The 17,335-nt window shown below is 37.7% G+C and overlaps 1 non-coding gene across 1 annotated transcript; it reads left to right on the top strand.

The window, feature by feature from the left end:
- Positions 1–15,176: 15,176 nt before the first annotated feature.
- LOC118968905 (U6 spliceosomal RNA) lies at positions 15,177–15,282 on the top strand. Its single transcript, XR_005056778.1, has one exon. It is a non-coding gene; the product is annotated as a U6 spliceosomal RNA (small nuclear RNA).
- The last annotated feature ends 2,053 nt before the right edge of the window (positions 15,283–17,335 follow it).

Raw genomic sequence — 17,335 nt, forward strand, 5'->3', positions numbered from 1 at the left:
TTCCCAAAATAATCACCCATCCCAGGGAGTCATTTTGCATCCATCGATAAGGGAGTATTAAGGCACCCTCTAACTTCAAGACACATCTGAAGGGTTATCTTAGCTCTAGGGCTTCTGGTGGGATCCGCCATTGTTGCAACTGTGTTGGATGACTGCTCACTTTTCTCCCTCCTGCTTCCCTTAACCCCCAACACTGTTGCTGAAACAACAGGTGCTGTTGCTGAAAGCACTTGGCAATAAACTCTGTGCATGCAAATCTCTGCCTCAGAGCCCTTTTCCCTGAGAACCCAGTCGAAGATATCATGCATAGCCGGGTTCTTAAGGATTAATTCTAGCCCCATATGGAGTTGAATGGCTAGATTTAGGAATCTAGCTACTTCCCAAGAGTCTGTCACCCATTTAAAAATATCCTGAATGCAAAGGGGCAGGAAAGGAGAAAACCACAGAAGGAAAGTACCATTCCTAAGCCTACATCATAAATTCATTTATTCCTAATACAGATTTATATTAAAATATCACTGTTTATAAAATACTGCATTAGGCCCTCTTGGGAATACAAAGATTTGTTATAGGAAAGATACATGCATAAGTGATGCAAAACAGAACTAATGGAGGCTACAATGGCACAACAGACTTAGTGTCTGCTGAAAAACTAAGGAAGATGATGTTGAACAGGGCATTAAGAGATGAGTAAATATTTTGGATATAGATGGGGGTAAAGCACGACACTTTAGGCAGAGATAATATTAACACAGACATACAATAGAAAAGCACACACTTTGTTGCTAATGTAACAGAGAAAAAAAAATACCCACTTTTAAAAGAGCCCCCTCCACACACCCCAAAGAAAATGAAGTCCAAGATCCCCACAGTGCTAGATACAAAAGTCTCTCAAAATCATCTTTCCAATCTGTGTAAGACTCTAGTGAATAAATCCATATCAGAGAAACTGAACATTCTACTAAACTGCTCCTTGGTTTTCTACCCAAAAATGGAAGTGGCCTCCTTGGCCAGCCAGTCAATCATTATCCTTCTGGTGTGACTGGATTTGAGAAGCTGGTAGGAGCAGACTTGTCCTTTTCCACAAAGGAGTCGGGAGATTGAATAGGGATTAGAGATGGCAAAAGCACTGCCCCAGTTCTAACACTTGCCATAGGATGGAAACTTCCACGGTGCTTTGGGATGACAGACGCAGAATGTTAGAACAGGAAACAGCTCTTGGATAGCATCTGTTTTTAAACCTTTCATCTATGCAGTTCTCATAGTAAAACTTATGGATTCCAAATACCAGGATTCAAATTTGCCACTTATTTTATATAACCTTGGGGAAATTACATTGCCTCTCTGACCCCAATCTTCTTACCTGGAGAACAGACACAGTAATGTATCACTAAAAAGATTAGCACAGAAGGTTGGTAAAGCATTTTCTATAAAATAGGTACTTCATTCATAGTAAGCTTGTCCCCTTTTCCCTTATCAATAAGAATGTAAAGGGACAGAAATGATGAACAAGTTTGCAAAACTCAGATCAGCTAATGACACTAATTAGTAGCAGAAATAGAATGAGAATCAGGTTTTCTGGTGAGATTGCATCTCTCCTTTCCCACGTGATACATCTCAGTACCAAATCTTTAGCAAAATTTCCCTTGCAGCATGTCAGAGCATGTATGTAATTCATTATGCATGTGTCTATAGGACATTAGGAAAACGGCATTCTTACCTATAACATCCAAGTAAAGGACAAGTTCTTTAGATGCTATAATTATTTAAAATAAAAATGAAACCAGGGTGGCCTGATTTTCCTCATCCTTCATTTTAAGATTTTTTCCAGTGCCCCTCCATCATTAATATGGTTATAATAAGGACCTATATGTGTGTGTAGACCTAGTTTATTTTGGATCAGATATCTTCCCCCTCATTTACAAATTCAGCCTAGGAGTACACAGTGGATGTCTGACTTCTGACAGTTTACACAGACTCTGCTTCGGAAGTGCCAATCTCAGGCACAAAGGGAGGCTACAAAGAGCCACATGGAACAAGGATACCAGGGTTAACAACTCAGAACATCAGTCACTTTTATTGCCCCCACTACAGTGTTTCCATTATTTATGCTGCTGGATGATCTGCTATATTTATGATACAGCTAGTTGTCATGGCTTAAAAAATATGATGGATTCCTAAATCAATCCCCTGTTCCTTGTCTTGGGCTTGAAGCATGGGTGCTCATAAGGATTACAGAGGTATCTATAGTCACAAAGTTAAATGCCCCTGAGTCTTGATGAAGGACTGACCATTACATCCAGAATGAGATTGTGTCAATGATGCGAAAGTTCCCTACCTATGCTTACAGTTTGAGTGATGACATTCTATCAATACTTATAGTACTCTGAAATTTCCAAGTTCCATGGGAAACAAAAACATGAATAAGACACAGATTTGACTCCCAATGTTTTGAGTCTATTTACCATTAATATCTGAGAAACAGGATCTGTCTTATAGTAAAAATAAACTGTGGGGGATTGTGTAAAAGTGAGAAACTACTTTTGCTGAGATTGGGATGATAACTATGGTATTTGGGGAGATATGAAGAATAGAAAAGGTGTTAATAAAAGATAGGAACCAATTCATGTTTAGAGCATGACATGAGCAAAGGGATAGAAACTGGAGAAAATAGTTGAATGACGCACAGGAAACTATTAGGTTGAAGAGTAGGTAAAAGCCATATTGCAAAGTTAAGAGAAAATTTTTACTTAATTCTAGAAGCAATAACAAGCCCAGATGATATTTTTACAAAGAAAACCTCTCTGTATCTTAGGAAAACAAATTTGCAGAATTAGTATGAATTGGAACAAGCAAGGACCTAAATCAAGGAGATCATTGCAGGAATATAGGTAGGAAGGAAGGACACAGCAGGAACTGGACTGGAAGATTTTAAGTCATGTTAAAAGGAATGATGAAGGGAAATATAGAGGAAATGGACATTAAACCTGGTGCCTTGACACAGGGTCAAATTTCACCAGCAAAGTCTTACTCTGGGTTGTAATGATCTACATGATCTAAGCCTCTTTATATGATAAATTTGTGTCCAATTACTTCTATTTCTTTTTTTTTAATTAAAGTTTCATTGATATGCAATCTTATGAAGGTTTCACACAAACAACATTGTGGTTTCAACATTCACCCATGCTATCAAGTCTCCCCTCACCCCACTACAGTCACTGTCTTATCAGCGTAGTAAGAGGTTATAGAGTCATTACTTGTTTTCTCCGTGCTGTAATGCCTTCCCTGTGACCTACATATATTGTGTGTGCTAATTATAATGCCCCTTAATCCTCCTCTCCCTCCCTCCCCAACCCATTCCCTTTGGTAACCACTAGTTCCTTCTTGGAGTCTGTGCGTCTACTGCTGTTTTGTTCATTCAATGTTGCTTTGTTGTTATACTCCACCAACGAGTGAAATCATATAATACTTGTTTTTCTAGGCCTGGCTTATTTCACTGAGTATAATACACTCTAGCTCCATCATGTCATTGCAAATGGTAGTATTTGTTTTCTTTATATGACTGAATAATATTCCATTGTACATATATGTACCACATCTTCATTATCCATTTATCTGTTGATGGACACTGAAGTTGCTTCCATATCTTGGCTACTATAAATAGTGCTGCAATAAACATAGGGGTGTATATATCTTTTTGAATCAGGGATCCTGTTTTCTTTGGGTAAATTCCTAGGATTGGATTACTGAGTCAAATGGTATTTGTTTATTTAGTTTTTTGAGGAGCCTCCATACTGCTTTCCACAATGGTTAAACTAATTTACATTTCCACCAACAGTGTAGGAGGGTTCCCTTTTCTCTGAACCCACCTCAGCATTTGTTGTTTCCTGTCTTTTGACTGTTGGCCATCCTAACTGGTGTGAGGTAATACCTCATTGTGGTTTTAATTTGCATTTCCCTGATGATTAGCGACGTGGAGCATCTTTTCATGTGTCTGTTGGCCAGTTGAATTTCTTCTTTGGAGAAGTTTCATTTCAGATCCTCTGTGCATTTTTTAATCATGTTATTTGTTTTTTGGGTGTCGAAGTGTGTGAACTCTATATATTTTGGATATTTTCCCTTTATGACATATATATATATATGTCATTTATGAATACATTCTTCCAAAATGTAGGATGCCTTTTTGTTCTATTGATGGTGTCCTTTACTTTTAGTCCAGAAGCTTTTTAGTTTGATGTAGTCCTATTTTGTGTTCATTTTTGCTTTTGTTTCCCTTGCCCAAGGAGGTGTGTTCAGGAAAAAGTTGCTCATGTTTATATTCAAGAGATTTTTGCCTACATTTTCTTCTAAGATTTTCATGGTTTCATGACTTACATTCAGGTCTTTGATCCATTTCAAGTTTACTTTTGTGTATGGAGGTAAACAATAATCCAGTTTCATTCTCTTATATGTAGCTGTCCAGTTTTGCCAACACCAGTTGTTGAAGAAGCTGTCATTTACCCATTGGATATCCATGGCTCCTTTATCGTATATTAATTGGCCCATATATGTGTGGGTTTATATCTGGGTTCTCTATTCTGTTCCCTTGATCTATGGGTCTATTCTTGTGCTAGTACCAAATTGTTTTGATTACTGTGACTTTGAAGTTTTGATTACTGTGAGCCTGAAGTTGGGGAGCATATCCCCCCAGCTTTATTCTTCCTTCTCAGGATTGCTTTGGATATTTGGGATCTTTTGTTGTTCCATATGAATTTTAGAACTATCTGCTCAAGTTCATTGAAGAATGCTGTATTTTGATAGGGATTGCTTTGAATCTGTAAATATCTTTAGGCAGGATGAACATTTTGACAATATTAATTCTTCTTATCCATAAACATGGAATGCATTTCCATTTTCTTCTTTAATTTCTCTCATGAGTGTCTTGTAGTTTTCAGGGTATGGGTCTTTCACCTCCTTGGTTAGGTTTATACCTCGGTATTTCATTCTTTTTGATGCAGTTGTAAATGGAATTGTTTTCCTGATTTCTCTTTTGGCTAGTTCATCATTAGTATGTAGGAATGTAACAGATTTCTGTGTATAAATTTTGCATCCTGCAACTTTGCTGAATTCAGATATTAGTTCTAGTAGTTTCAGGTGGATTCTTTAGGGATTTTTATGTACAATATCATGTCATCGGCAAACAGGGACAGTTTAACTTCTTTAACAATCTGGATTCCTTTTATTTCTTTGTGCTATTTGATTGCCATGGCTAGAGCCTTCAGCACTATGTTGAATGAAAGTGAGGAGAGTGGGCATCCTTGTCTTGTTCCTGATTTTAGAGGAAAATCATTCAGCTTTTCTCTGTTAAGTATGATGTTGGCTGTGGTTTTGTTATACATGGCCTTTATTATGTTGAGGTACTTGCCCTCTATACCCATTTTGTTGAGAGTTTTTATCATGAATGAATGTTTAATTGTGTCAAATGCTTTTTCAGCATCTATTGAGGTGATCATGTGATTTTTGTCCTTCTTTTTGTTTATGTGTAATACGATGTTAATGAATTTTTGAATACTGTACCATGATGGATGATCTTTTTCATCTATTTTGAATTTGGTTTGCTAATATTTTGTTGAGAATTTTTGTATGCATGTTCCTCAGGGATACTGGTCTGTAATTATCTTTTTTTTGTGGTGTCTTAATCTGGTTTTGGTATTAGAGTGATTGTGGCCTTATAGAATCAGGTTAGAAGTATTCCATCCTTTCCTACTTTTGGGAATACATTAAGAAGAATGGGTATTACATCTTCTTTAAATGTTTGATAAAATTCAGCTGTGAAGCCATCTGGTCCAGGAATTTTGGTCTTAGGTAGTTTTTTGATACCAACTCAAATTCATTGCTGGTAATTGGTCGGTTGAGATTTCCTATTTTGTCTTGGGTCAGTCTTGGAAGGTTGTATTTTTCTAGAAAGTTGTCCATTTCTTCTGGGTCATCTAATTTGTTGGCATATAATTTTTCACAATATTCACTAATAATTCTTTGTGTTTTTGTGCTGTCTATAGTGACTTTTCCTTTCTCATTTCTGATTCTGTTTATGTGTGTACATTCCCTTTTTTTCTTAATATATCTGGATAAGGTTTTATCTATTTTGTTTATTTTCTCAAAGAACCAGCTCCTAGTTTAATTGATTCTATTGTTTTATTCTTCTCAATTTTATTTATTTCTGCTCTGATCTTTATTATGTCCTTCCTTCTACTAACTTTGGGCCCTATTTATTTTTATTTTTCTAGCTTCAGTATTTGTGAGTTTAGACTGTTCTTTTTGGATTGTTCTTCTTTCTTGAGGCAAGCATGTACTGCAGTATACATTCCCTTTAGAAATGCCTTTGCTGCATCCCACAGGTTTTGAGGTGCTGAGTTGTTTTCATTTTTCTCCGTACATTGCTTGATCTCTGTTTTTATTTGGTCATTGATCCATTGACTGTTCAGGAGTATGTTGTTAAAGCTCCATGTCTTTTGGGGCTTTTTATTTTCTTAGCCTAATTTATTTCTAATTTCATACCTTTGTTGTCTGAGAAGCTGGTTGGCACAATTTCAATCTTTCTGAATTTACTGATGGTCTTTTTGTGGTCTAGTATATAATATATTCTGGAAAATGATGCATGTACACTTGAGAAGAATGTGTATCCTGCTGGTTTTGGGTGGAGTGTTCTGTAGATGTTTGTTAGGTCCATCTGTTCTAATGTGTTGTTCAGTGCCTCTGCCTGGTTGATCTGTTCTTTGGAGTAAGTGGTATTTTGAATTCTCCTAACATGAATTAATTGCATTCTGTTTCCCCCTTTAATTCTGTTAGTATTTGTTTCACATATTTAGGTGCTCCTATATTGGGTGCACAGATATTTACAATGGTTATATCCTGTTGTTGGACTGACCCCTTTATCATTATCTAATATCCTTGTCTCATTACTTTCTTTGTTTTTAAATCTGTTTTGTCTGATACAAGTACTACAACTCCTGCTTTTTTCTTACTATTATTTGCATGAAGTATCCTTTTCCATCCCTTCAGTTTTAGTCTGTGTATGCCTTGGATTTGAAGTTAGTCTTTTGTAAGCAGCATATAGATGGGTCTTGTTTTATTATTCACTTTATAACTCTGTATCTTTTGATTGGTACATTCAGTCCATTTAAATTTAGGATGATAATCGACAAATATGTACTTACGGCTATTGCAGGTTTTAGATTTGCAGTTACCAAAAGTTCAAGGGCAGCTTATTTACTACCCAACAGTCTAACTTAACTCTCTAATTATGGAATGGAGCATCTGAAGTTCCTAACCTGGTGGCCTGAGTATGTTGGGATGATTTTGTCCACTGGCCCTTTCTCCTGAATAGTGAGCTCTGTGCAGTCTTTGTCCCTTTAGTGCCTTTCTCACTCCTGGAAAGTCTTGCAAACTGCCCATCTTTCTTTTGCCCCAGGGGACTGATTAGGCATACATATTCTTCACAAGCAGCTGGAATCTCAGTCTCTCTGAGTATTTCAACCTGTCTTTGCTTTCCAACCCCACTAACCTCCACAGCACCATACAATGTGGGTTCATGCTCCTGAAGCAGATCTCCAGGGCTGGGTGTTTAGCAGTTCTGGGCTTCTACTCCTTCCCCACTCCATTTCTCTTCCTCCTACCTTTGGGCTGGGGTAAGTAGAGGGTCTGGGTCCCACCAGATCCTGACTTTGCTACTTTACCCTTTTCTTTGACGTCTTCTCTTTTTCCCCCTATGTGTACAGTCTGTTCTACAGTCTTTGAATCACTTTTTTAGAATTAGTTGTATCAGCTGTATTTTCATGTTTTATATGATTTGGGAAGGAAATTTCTGCCTCACTTCTCACACTACCATATTTTTCTCCCTCCGTGTCCTTTTATTTTTCTCATCAGCCCATTCCTTGCTAGACACACAGGCTTCCTTGCAGTCCCCTAAATGTGGCAAGCATACTCTAACATGAGGGCTTTGCACTAAGATAGGAGGAAGCACTTCCCCCAAGTATTGCATGGCTCATTCCCTCACCAGTCCTGAGTCTTTGTTTTAATGTTCCTTCTCATAGAGGATTACCCTGATCCTTTCACTTAAGACTGCAACCCACTTCACTCCTATCCCATCTCATAACCAGCACCATTCATTTTCCATTTTTACTTTTATACTATAGCAGATAGATAGAATGCACTTTACCTATTTATTTGATATACATGTGTTGTCTTTCTCTACCTGCTGTATGCAAGCTCCACAAAGTCAGAATTTGTCCATTTACTTAGAATAAGCAGCTGACATATAAGAACCAGCTAGTAAATGTTGTTAAATGAATATACCAGTGCAGCTTGTTTATTGCTTATCCCTGCTGGTTATTCTTGGATCCTATGGGTCCTATGGATCCTATGTTCTACTAGGCTATGTTTGTATTTCTTCACAGCACATGGGTCTCAGCTTCTCAGACCACTCACAGCAGTTCTGAAGTTGACTTTGTTGGATTTACAACTAGAGCAGGAATGCCTTGTTCCAGTGGATGGAGACCCTGAGAACATTAAAGGACACACACACACAAACAAAAACACCCAAGGACCTACTTTTCTGTACACTTGGGAATCCTCCACCTTCATTGTCTTGTAGGCTGTTCTAAAGAATTCCCATGTGTTGCCTCAGAATTCAAGTCTTACATTATATTTAAGATACTTCAAAATTTTAATTAGGAAATCCCTTTGAATTTAGCCCTTCATAATTAATAGCTGTGATTAGAAACTCTTTTCCATTTTCATCATATGTCCCTTAAATCAAGCTGAACATATTGGCAGAATTTTGGCAGAAACAAACGGAGTGATATTGAGTGTGATTTGCAGCTACCCCAAGTAATTTCCATCTTTTCTCTAGTGTCTTCTTCAGAATTGGGGCACCATTTAACTTGTCATCCCAGACCCTACTCAGTGCCAGCACATCAATACCCTAGTGCTGTCAGAATTATGGTCTTTTCTCTGTGCACAGACAGGTGGGTTAAGAAATGAGAAGTTCTTATGAGTAATAGCCACTAAATTTTTTGATGTGGGCTTCCAGGGATACTTTGCCATGTGTTTTCTTTTGGCATATAGTAAGCCATAAACCACACTCTTACTTCAGAAATAAGCTTCAGTTTTCATATAAACCTATATGCAAAAAAATCAGACATTTTGGTGATTTGAAGTAAATATTCAGTGTGCTGATGAACTTCCTTTCATATATTGTGTATGGAAATTCAATGAAGCTAGAAAATTGACAATCAGCCAACAGGTAGATCCTTAGTACCCATAATGGCCTTAACAAAGTGTTAAGAAATGTGGTGTTATAAGAATGTCTCTCTCCAGTGAACACTGCTAGCCAATCAAGTAAAATGTGACAAATAACAAGGGAACAAGGAATAAGAAATCATGGTAAACAGCTAAATTGTGGGTATTTTCCATGAGGTTTTAAAAAGATAGAAGTTTTTCTTGGTCTCTGAAAGTCTGTAATGATTATTATAAAATACATATGAACTATAAAAACATCTAGAGAAATATAGATTTAAAATCAAGAAAAAAAAATGCTGTTGTAATATCTCCCCGAAATACTCAGTTTCAATATTTTGGTGCCTATCATTTCAGTGTATAGTACCTCATGTTCTTGTTTTTCTTTGCTTGCTGAATGCTTTCAAAGCCCACAACAATGATGTCTAAGATTGTCATCCTTCAGAGATTTTGAAAGACTAAGATTTGGCACGCTTCATGTGCTGACACTCTTCCAAGATCATTTCATGATTACAAGATGCTTTCTTGGGATATTTTAGAGATGAAAAGTGTTTTAATGACTACAGAACTGATATCAAGTACCTTATCATCATCAATGAGACTTTGCTAAAGAGATTACCGCATTCATGAGAAATACATGCACTTGAGTATACAGGGTACATGCCTGGAAATGGGATCAACACATTGTAGCACTTGGTGAGAGCCAAATATACAGAACTTTTTGTTGACAAGACTGGCAGCATCACACATATGCCTGTAAGCTTGGTGAAATACAGAGAGCTCAATACCTTGCTTCAGATTCACTGAATAACTATCTGCTATTTTCAAGATCTCTAAGTGATTCCTTTGCACATAAAGCTTGAAAGAGCTTTCAAATATATGTCATGAGTGGTCAATGAAGTCAGCGATAGCAGAAAAGCTTAGAAGACCTTTTAGGTGTACCAAGGAATTTCAATATGAATTATAAAGAATACAAGCAATATCATCAAACTACAGCAAAACCAAAACAGGATCCTGATGTTACATACACACTTTGGACACAGTCATAAAGAAAGTGACAGCAAAAGACCAACAGTGTAAATATAAATTATGTTTGACAAACTTGAAATTGAGGACAGTCTATCCATTAACACATTTTTCCCATGCCATTTGGAGGAAAGTTAGCCTAAAAACTATTTTAAAGATGTACCTGGAAATTACCAACCAAAGATCATTTGAGAAACACTATCTTATGTTAAGGCTATAAAAGAAAGTTCTTGCCCCACTTTTTGGAAGTTATTTTAATTATGTGCCAACAAGTACTTTTATGTACATCAGAGAATATAAAAATATACAAAGCCAGGCTACACAAGTCTATTCAGACAGTTGACAATATAACACCATGATTTATTTATTGGTATGCAGAAAGAAACTATTGAAACTCTAGCTAGTTTATCATATTTAAAATTTATATTCTTCCTACTGAATAATGTACATAATTAGTAAAATTTTATGATTACATGGTCTATAAACAATACATTATTGAGAGGTTCGTATTCAGAAATGTTTTACCAATAGGGATAACTTCCCAATAAAGTTTGCAAATACTTAACTATTTGTAATAGTATGATTTTCTTCTGCACGTTTGTATTTAGGAAAAGGCTGTCTCCAAGTATGAGCAATTGCTTTTCTAAGAGATTCTTTTAACAATCTTTACTGATAAATTATGATAATAAGTCTGTTTTTACCTTATCCAATCTCATATGTAAGACTCCAGAATTATCATCCTCCTACACAGAGCAGAGCAGCAACAAAGGCCAAATACAGGCAAGTGAGAACTCCATAATGACCACAGCCACATACGGCTTTGAATGTAGTTGCCTCTAAATACATTCTGGTTAGTTGATGGGTTTGGGTTACTCAATTACTAACCTCCCAGGCACAATGAATAATAGACTTTACATCAGTGTTTCTCAAAATATGTCCTCTAGCTTGTCTGCATCAGATTCACAAGTGTTTTTTAAAACACTAAGTGGGCAGAAGACCATCCCTCCTTGATTTGAATATTGGTGGAATCCAGGAATTTACATTTATCTAAAAGCACCCCAAAAGATTCTAATGCATATAAAAAGTTGAAAGCCAGGGAGATTCTAGATCTTCACCTTGATATAAAGGATGATTTTCTTTCAGACCAGAAGCATACTGCCAAGTTATTGTAGGCAAAGCATATTTTCTCTTTCTCTGATCTGCCTAAATTGGTCCACAAATTATACTGCCAAGTTATTGCAACCTTTATTCCCAGAATTTCCATACCTCTCTAATGAAACTGCTGGAAGGATACAGCATACCCTACTGATTATTAACATATTATTTTGGTAGTTACCCAGTTACCAAGATTTACTGTAGTGTGGGGTAAATATTGACCTCAGCCTCAGCCTATCATTTACCCATTAACTGTTCATTTTCTCTGCCTCATCAGGAGACAACTGGTGCATCTGTAACTGTGGCCTCACTGATTTAACCATTTACCTGAAATATGCTGGAGGAATTGAAAAGCACCACTATTGATTGGGAAAATAGAAAAAACTAATTCATGTAGCAAGATAAATGGCCAGCATTTTAAAAGTCAGATTCACTTGCATTTTAGGAAAAAAGCTTGAATTATAAAATTCTGATGCCAAGAAAACAAAAACAAAACACACACTCCCACAAAAAACATCTGAATGTAGAAAGTTTGTCTTTATGAAGAGAAAGTGACTGTTTTTACAGATGTCAATGAATCTTTATCGAATGAACAAACTCCTTTCTAAAGGAAATGGTGTCTCTTCCTATTAACAAATACAAGTTTACTGGGAGGCAGTCCTGTAAGGAGAAATTTAAATAAAGGAAAACAATGGAGATGATGGTTCCTGTGGGCTTCAGTCAGTCTCTCAGGGAAATAAAGAAAATGACCCTTCATTTCAAATAGATCTGGGCAGAATAGAAGGAGCCTTAGTGTAAGGGTTAATGTGATGTGGCCCTTAGAGGGTTGAACAGGGCAGGTGGAGGAGGAAGAGGTACCACTGAAGCTGGGTAGGTTGAGTCCCCGCTCCTCCTTGCGCACCTTCAGGTGAGCCACTTCAAACCAGCATAACTTTCCATTCTGAAGAGACAGAATGGCTTCAGAGGTATGTTTGTTTAGGTTTTAGGGATTATTTTGCTTTGAGCTTTCTCCAACAGTGATCCACTTTTACCTCTCCTACATTAAAATCAGCAAAGAAGCCCAGATAGTTTACGAATTGAATTTCCTTTTGAAAAAGGATGTTTCAGAAATCTAGGGAATCACTCTCAGAAGCTCACTGAACACCCTGCAAGGATGGAGTTCCTCTGCTTGCTCTCTGTGCTAACGTCCCAACCTGCATTTGTGACAGCATGATCTGTCCTAATGGATCTTGAGAGGCATTTGGGAAACCTGACTTCTTCTCTGGGTAAAGCTGCCACATAAGGAAGTCATCTGCATGTGACATGACAGGCATTGTGCATGAGAAAAGGTGAGAGCTGCCATGTCCTCTGGAAGTTTCCCCAGGGGGACTTGGCTAACTTTTTGTGAGCTGCTCCCAATAGTCACTTTTTAAGAAGTGTGCTCCTTGCTGTCAAGCCCAGTGCTGCCTAATTTACACAGATAAGGAGTTCTAATAAGATACTTTAGAAAGTCACTTATGCCATAAGGTTTTCACATTATCTCAAGACATTTCTATTTGGCTAATAGGAAATGAAAGTGTGGATTAATGCCTTTCACATGCCATTAAAAAGCTGAGAGGGAGAAGCCTCATTTTGGCCACGAGGGGCCTCCTTCTCATGTCTGTTCACTGCTGTCTCAGCTAATCACTTTCAGCACATTCAATAGCAAAGTATGAGTTTTGACTTCATAGAAAATGAGTTTAAACCAGGAAGTCCATGTGGCCTCCAAACTTTGGATTACTGCCATGGCACGGTGCGTTTCACCTTTGATTTAAAGACAGAGAACATGTGGTTTCCTAAAAGTGAAAAGCCTTTTGCTCAGTTCCCAAAAGGCTAATGCAAGCAGCTGTTAAAGAACTAAGAAGAGATACCTGAATTCCAAATAAGCGACATTTAGTGAAACTGGGTCACCAGTCACCTTTCCATAACCCTGAGGAGTCAGGGTGGCCAATAGGTCTCCTTCTCTGATACCTGATGAGATACATAATTGTTGGTGTTGCAGTAAGTATCAGTCCCAGGGAATGTGAGCTTTGTGAAATTAACAACAATAATATCATAAGCTAACACTGAGTGATTAAGAACCAGGTACTGTGCTAAGTGTCATATATATGTTTTCATTAAATCCTACCAAATTTGTGAGGTAGGAACTCGTAGTAGTATCCCATTTTAATGATAAGGAGAATCAGGTTCCTACCTTGAGCCTCTAATCCTAGTGAGGTAGTATTCAAGAAACAAAACAGTCTGATTCTGTAGCCTATATCTTTAACTGCACTTTAAAACATGAAGTGATCAGCAATTAGTTTTTTTTTAATTTTTACATTAGACAAATGCTTCAACACTTCCCTAAATAAAGGATTTCTCCAACAACAGGAGACCTGAGTGTTTTGATAATGAACTGTTGCAGCCCTGAGGAGTCTTTTCTGTAAAGTAAGTATTGATCGGAACCCCCAACCTCTCCACAGAGGTTAACCACCTGTGGATGAAGGTTGATAGTCCATTCAGTGACATTAAGGTGCTCCTTCAAGGTTATAAACCATGTGGGCAAGGAAAGTCACGAATGGTGCCATTTAGATAGGAATGGGGGTAGGGCCATTCTGCTTTCTTATAATAGGGGCCTTCTTTTCCTTTCAGGTCACATGTGAGTCATAATCTGCCTTTTATGTTCCTTGAAATAGTGTTTTTGTTGATGGATTCCAGAGGTGAGAGCTTCACTACGGGAACACTAGTCCCACTCTTCCTAGAACCTAAATCCCTGCCTCTTCTTTCCTCACAGCCCTATTTTATGTACTCCAGAGGACCTGAGATTTGTAGACCATCTGCCACTGGGGATTTTAGCTTCCACCTAGATGCACTTCATTTTCCCATCCCAGAGACCCTCCTCTTTCCAGCAGCCAGCCAGCCAGCAAGGCAAAATTGTCACTTACTTCCCAGTTAAAGAGAAAGCCCTTAGAGTTAGGCTGTAAGGGGAAGCATGCTATAAAGTTACCAGCTTAATTAAGCTATTACAGTTTTTAGGGGTTTTTAAATACAGGCAATTTAAATGTATAATTGAGCCTGAGCACAGCCTTATCCCATGTTTTCCTTGGTCTGCTCTGAACCAGATTGTGCGAGGAAGACAGCTGGGGTAGCCTCATGTGATGGCAGAGCCAGGTCGTCATTTCACTGCGTTCTCCACCATGCATATATTAAGTGGTTTCTTCTTTTGGCTTGGTGCAGAAGTGAGGTGCTTGGACCACTGAATTTCTAGGAACAGAGGAAAACCCCTTGGATGGTACTTTGTCAGCCAGTGCCCCTGCTCTCGGGACTGTATCTCACATACGCTTCTGCAGAGGAGGCTGCAGAATGTGCCAAGAGGAAACGTTCTCTTAGGAAAAATGATTCTGGACTTCAACCTGAGGTTAGAAAGAAAAACTAAGAAAAAGTACAGTTCAATGTTCTTTAAAGTAGATGAGTACAGGATGAGGTCAGTTTAAATCTCCCCTTGGAGGGGAGGTACCACATTTGGAGAAAGGACAAGAAGTCCATTGCTAATGCTGTGAGCGTAAGTCAGCACCTCTTAGATTAGGTGATTTTACTGGTTTATAGCTGTTTATTCCAAAAGTGTATAATACCTGTTTAGCAGCATATTTGTTTCCTTCTCAGTTTAACTTGAATCCTCACTGTCCCCAACACACATACATTGAGATGCTAAATGAGATTTTGTTCTCCTTTTGGCAGCACATATTTTAAATTGGAAGGAAACAGAGAAGATTAGCACAGTTCCTATGCAGGGATGACATGCAAATTCATGAAGTGATCATCATAAGACCTGAAACCATGAAACTCCTAGAAAACGTAGGCAGTAAACTCCTTGACGTCAACCTTGGTGATGATTTTTGGATTTGACAACACAAGCAAAGGCAACAAAAGCAAAAATAAACAATTGTACTGCCTCAAACTGAAAAGCTTCTGCACAGCAAAGGACACCAACAAAATGAAAAGGCAACCTACTGAGTGAGAGAAAATATGTGCAAATCATTAATCTGATCAGGTGTTAACACTCCAAATATATAAAGAACTCATACAATTTCATGGTAAGAAGACAATCGATTTAAAAGTGGGCAGAGGATCTCACTATTTTTCCAAAGAAGACAATACCAATGGCGAACTGGTGCATGAAAATGTGCTCAATATCATCAGGGAAATGCCACTCAAACCAACAATACACTATCACCTTACCCCCAGCAGGATGGCTGATGCCAAAAAAAACAGGTATTAGTAAGGTTATAGAGAAAAGGAACCTTTGTGCACTGTTGGTGGGAATGTGAATTGGTTCAGCTACTGTGGAAAACAGTATGGAGGTTCCTCAAAAATAGAATGTCATTCAGTTCAGCAATTCTACTTTTGGTATTTATCCAAAGAAAACAAGAACAGTAGTTCAAAAAGATACATGTGCCCTATGTTTATGGCAATATTATTCACAATAGCCAAGATACAGAAGCAACCTAAGTGTCCACTGATGGATGAATGGATAAAGAAAATGTGTATATACATATATGTGTGCACATACACACACACGAATATTATTTATCCATAAAAAAGAAAATCTTGCCATTTGCACCAACATGGATGGACCTTGCAGGCATTTCTTTGTTTGAATAAGAAAAATAAATATCATGTGATTTCACATATACATGTAGAATCTACAGAAAACAAGCTCACAGATACAGAGAATACTCTGTGGTTGCCCAAGGGGGTGGGATGAAATGAGGTGGGGGTAGAGGCAAAATGAGTCAAAAGGGGTCAAAAGGTACAAACTTTCAGTTATAAAATAAAGCATGGGGATGTAATGTACAGCATGGTGACTACGGTTAATACTGCTGCACTGTATATTTGAAAGTTGCTAAGAGAGTAGACTTTAAAAGTTCTCACAGATGAAAAATAAGTATGTATGGTGATAGATGCTAACTAGAATTGTGATGATTTTGCAATATATACAAATATTGAATCATTATGTTGTATAGCTGAAACTAATGTTATATGTTAATTATACTTCAATAAAAAAATAACAAAAATAAAACCTTTACTGGGCATGTGCTCATGATAGGATAGTCCCAAATCCCATACCTATCCTTTCAGCTACTGGCAATTGTGTCTCCTTTCCTTAATACTAAGCTCAGCCTAAGAGAGAAGGAGAGAGGGGGAAGGAGGAAGGGAGGGAGGGAGAGAGGAAGGGAGAGAGGGAGAAAAAGAGTGATTCTCAAGGGACTTAGAACACAAGTCCCCTGCTTCTTAGTATACAGCTCGATTAACTTGGACTTCAGTTTCACTCGTGTTTTGTATGTAAACACAAGTCTGCATTCCTAAACTATAGTCTCCCAGATAAAGCTTTTTGTGTAAACCCCAGATCATGTATCCATCTGCCCTGCCTTTTTCCTATTAAATGTGGACTCACATGAATCCTACTTTATGCAAAGTTGGTGGTATGAAAACTTAAGTTTAAGATAAAAATAAACCATGCACCTTTAAGTGCGTTTTAAACAGGGTCTGGAAATTTTCTTTAGAGAATGAATTCATCTACTGAGCTTAACCCCAAGTGGGTAAAAAGGAAACTAAAATGGATACACATTCTTCTAAGTAAACCTCCTGCATTACAGGAAGATAGCTAAGCCAGTGCTGTATGGCTCTTGCAGGATGGAAAGGGTGCCAAGTGAAGATGTTTAGTTTTGTTCAGGAAGTTGAACTCCAAAGCACCTTTCCCTGAAGTACATTGTAGTTGCATACAGCAGGTAACTTCTTTGAGTTCCTTAAAATTAGGCTAGTATTCCTCCCCTTTCTTAGATCTCTATTTTGGATGTGCACCTTACACACAGTAGGATGT

Source organism: Manis javanica, chromosome 7, assembly GCF_040802235.1.
Source record: "Manis javanica isolate MJ-LG chromosome 7, MJ_LKY, whole genome shotgun sequence".
NCBI lineage: Eukaryota > Metazoa > Chordata > Mammalia > Pholidota > Manidae > Manis > Manis javanica.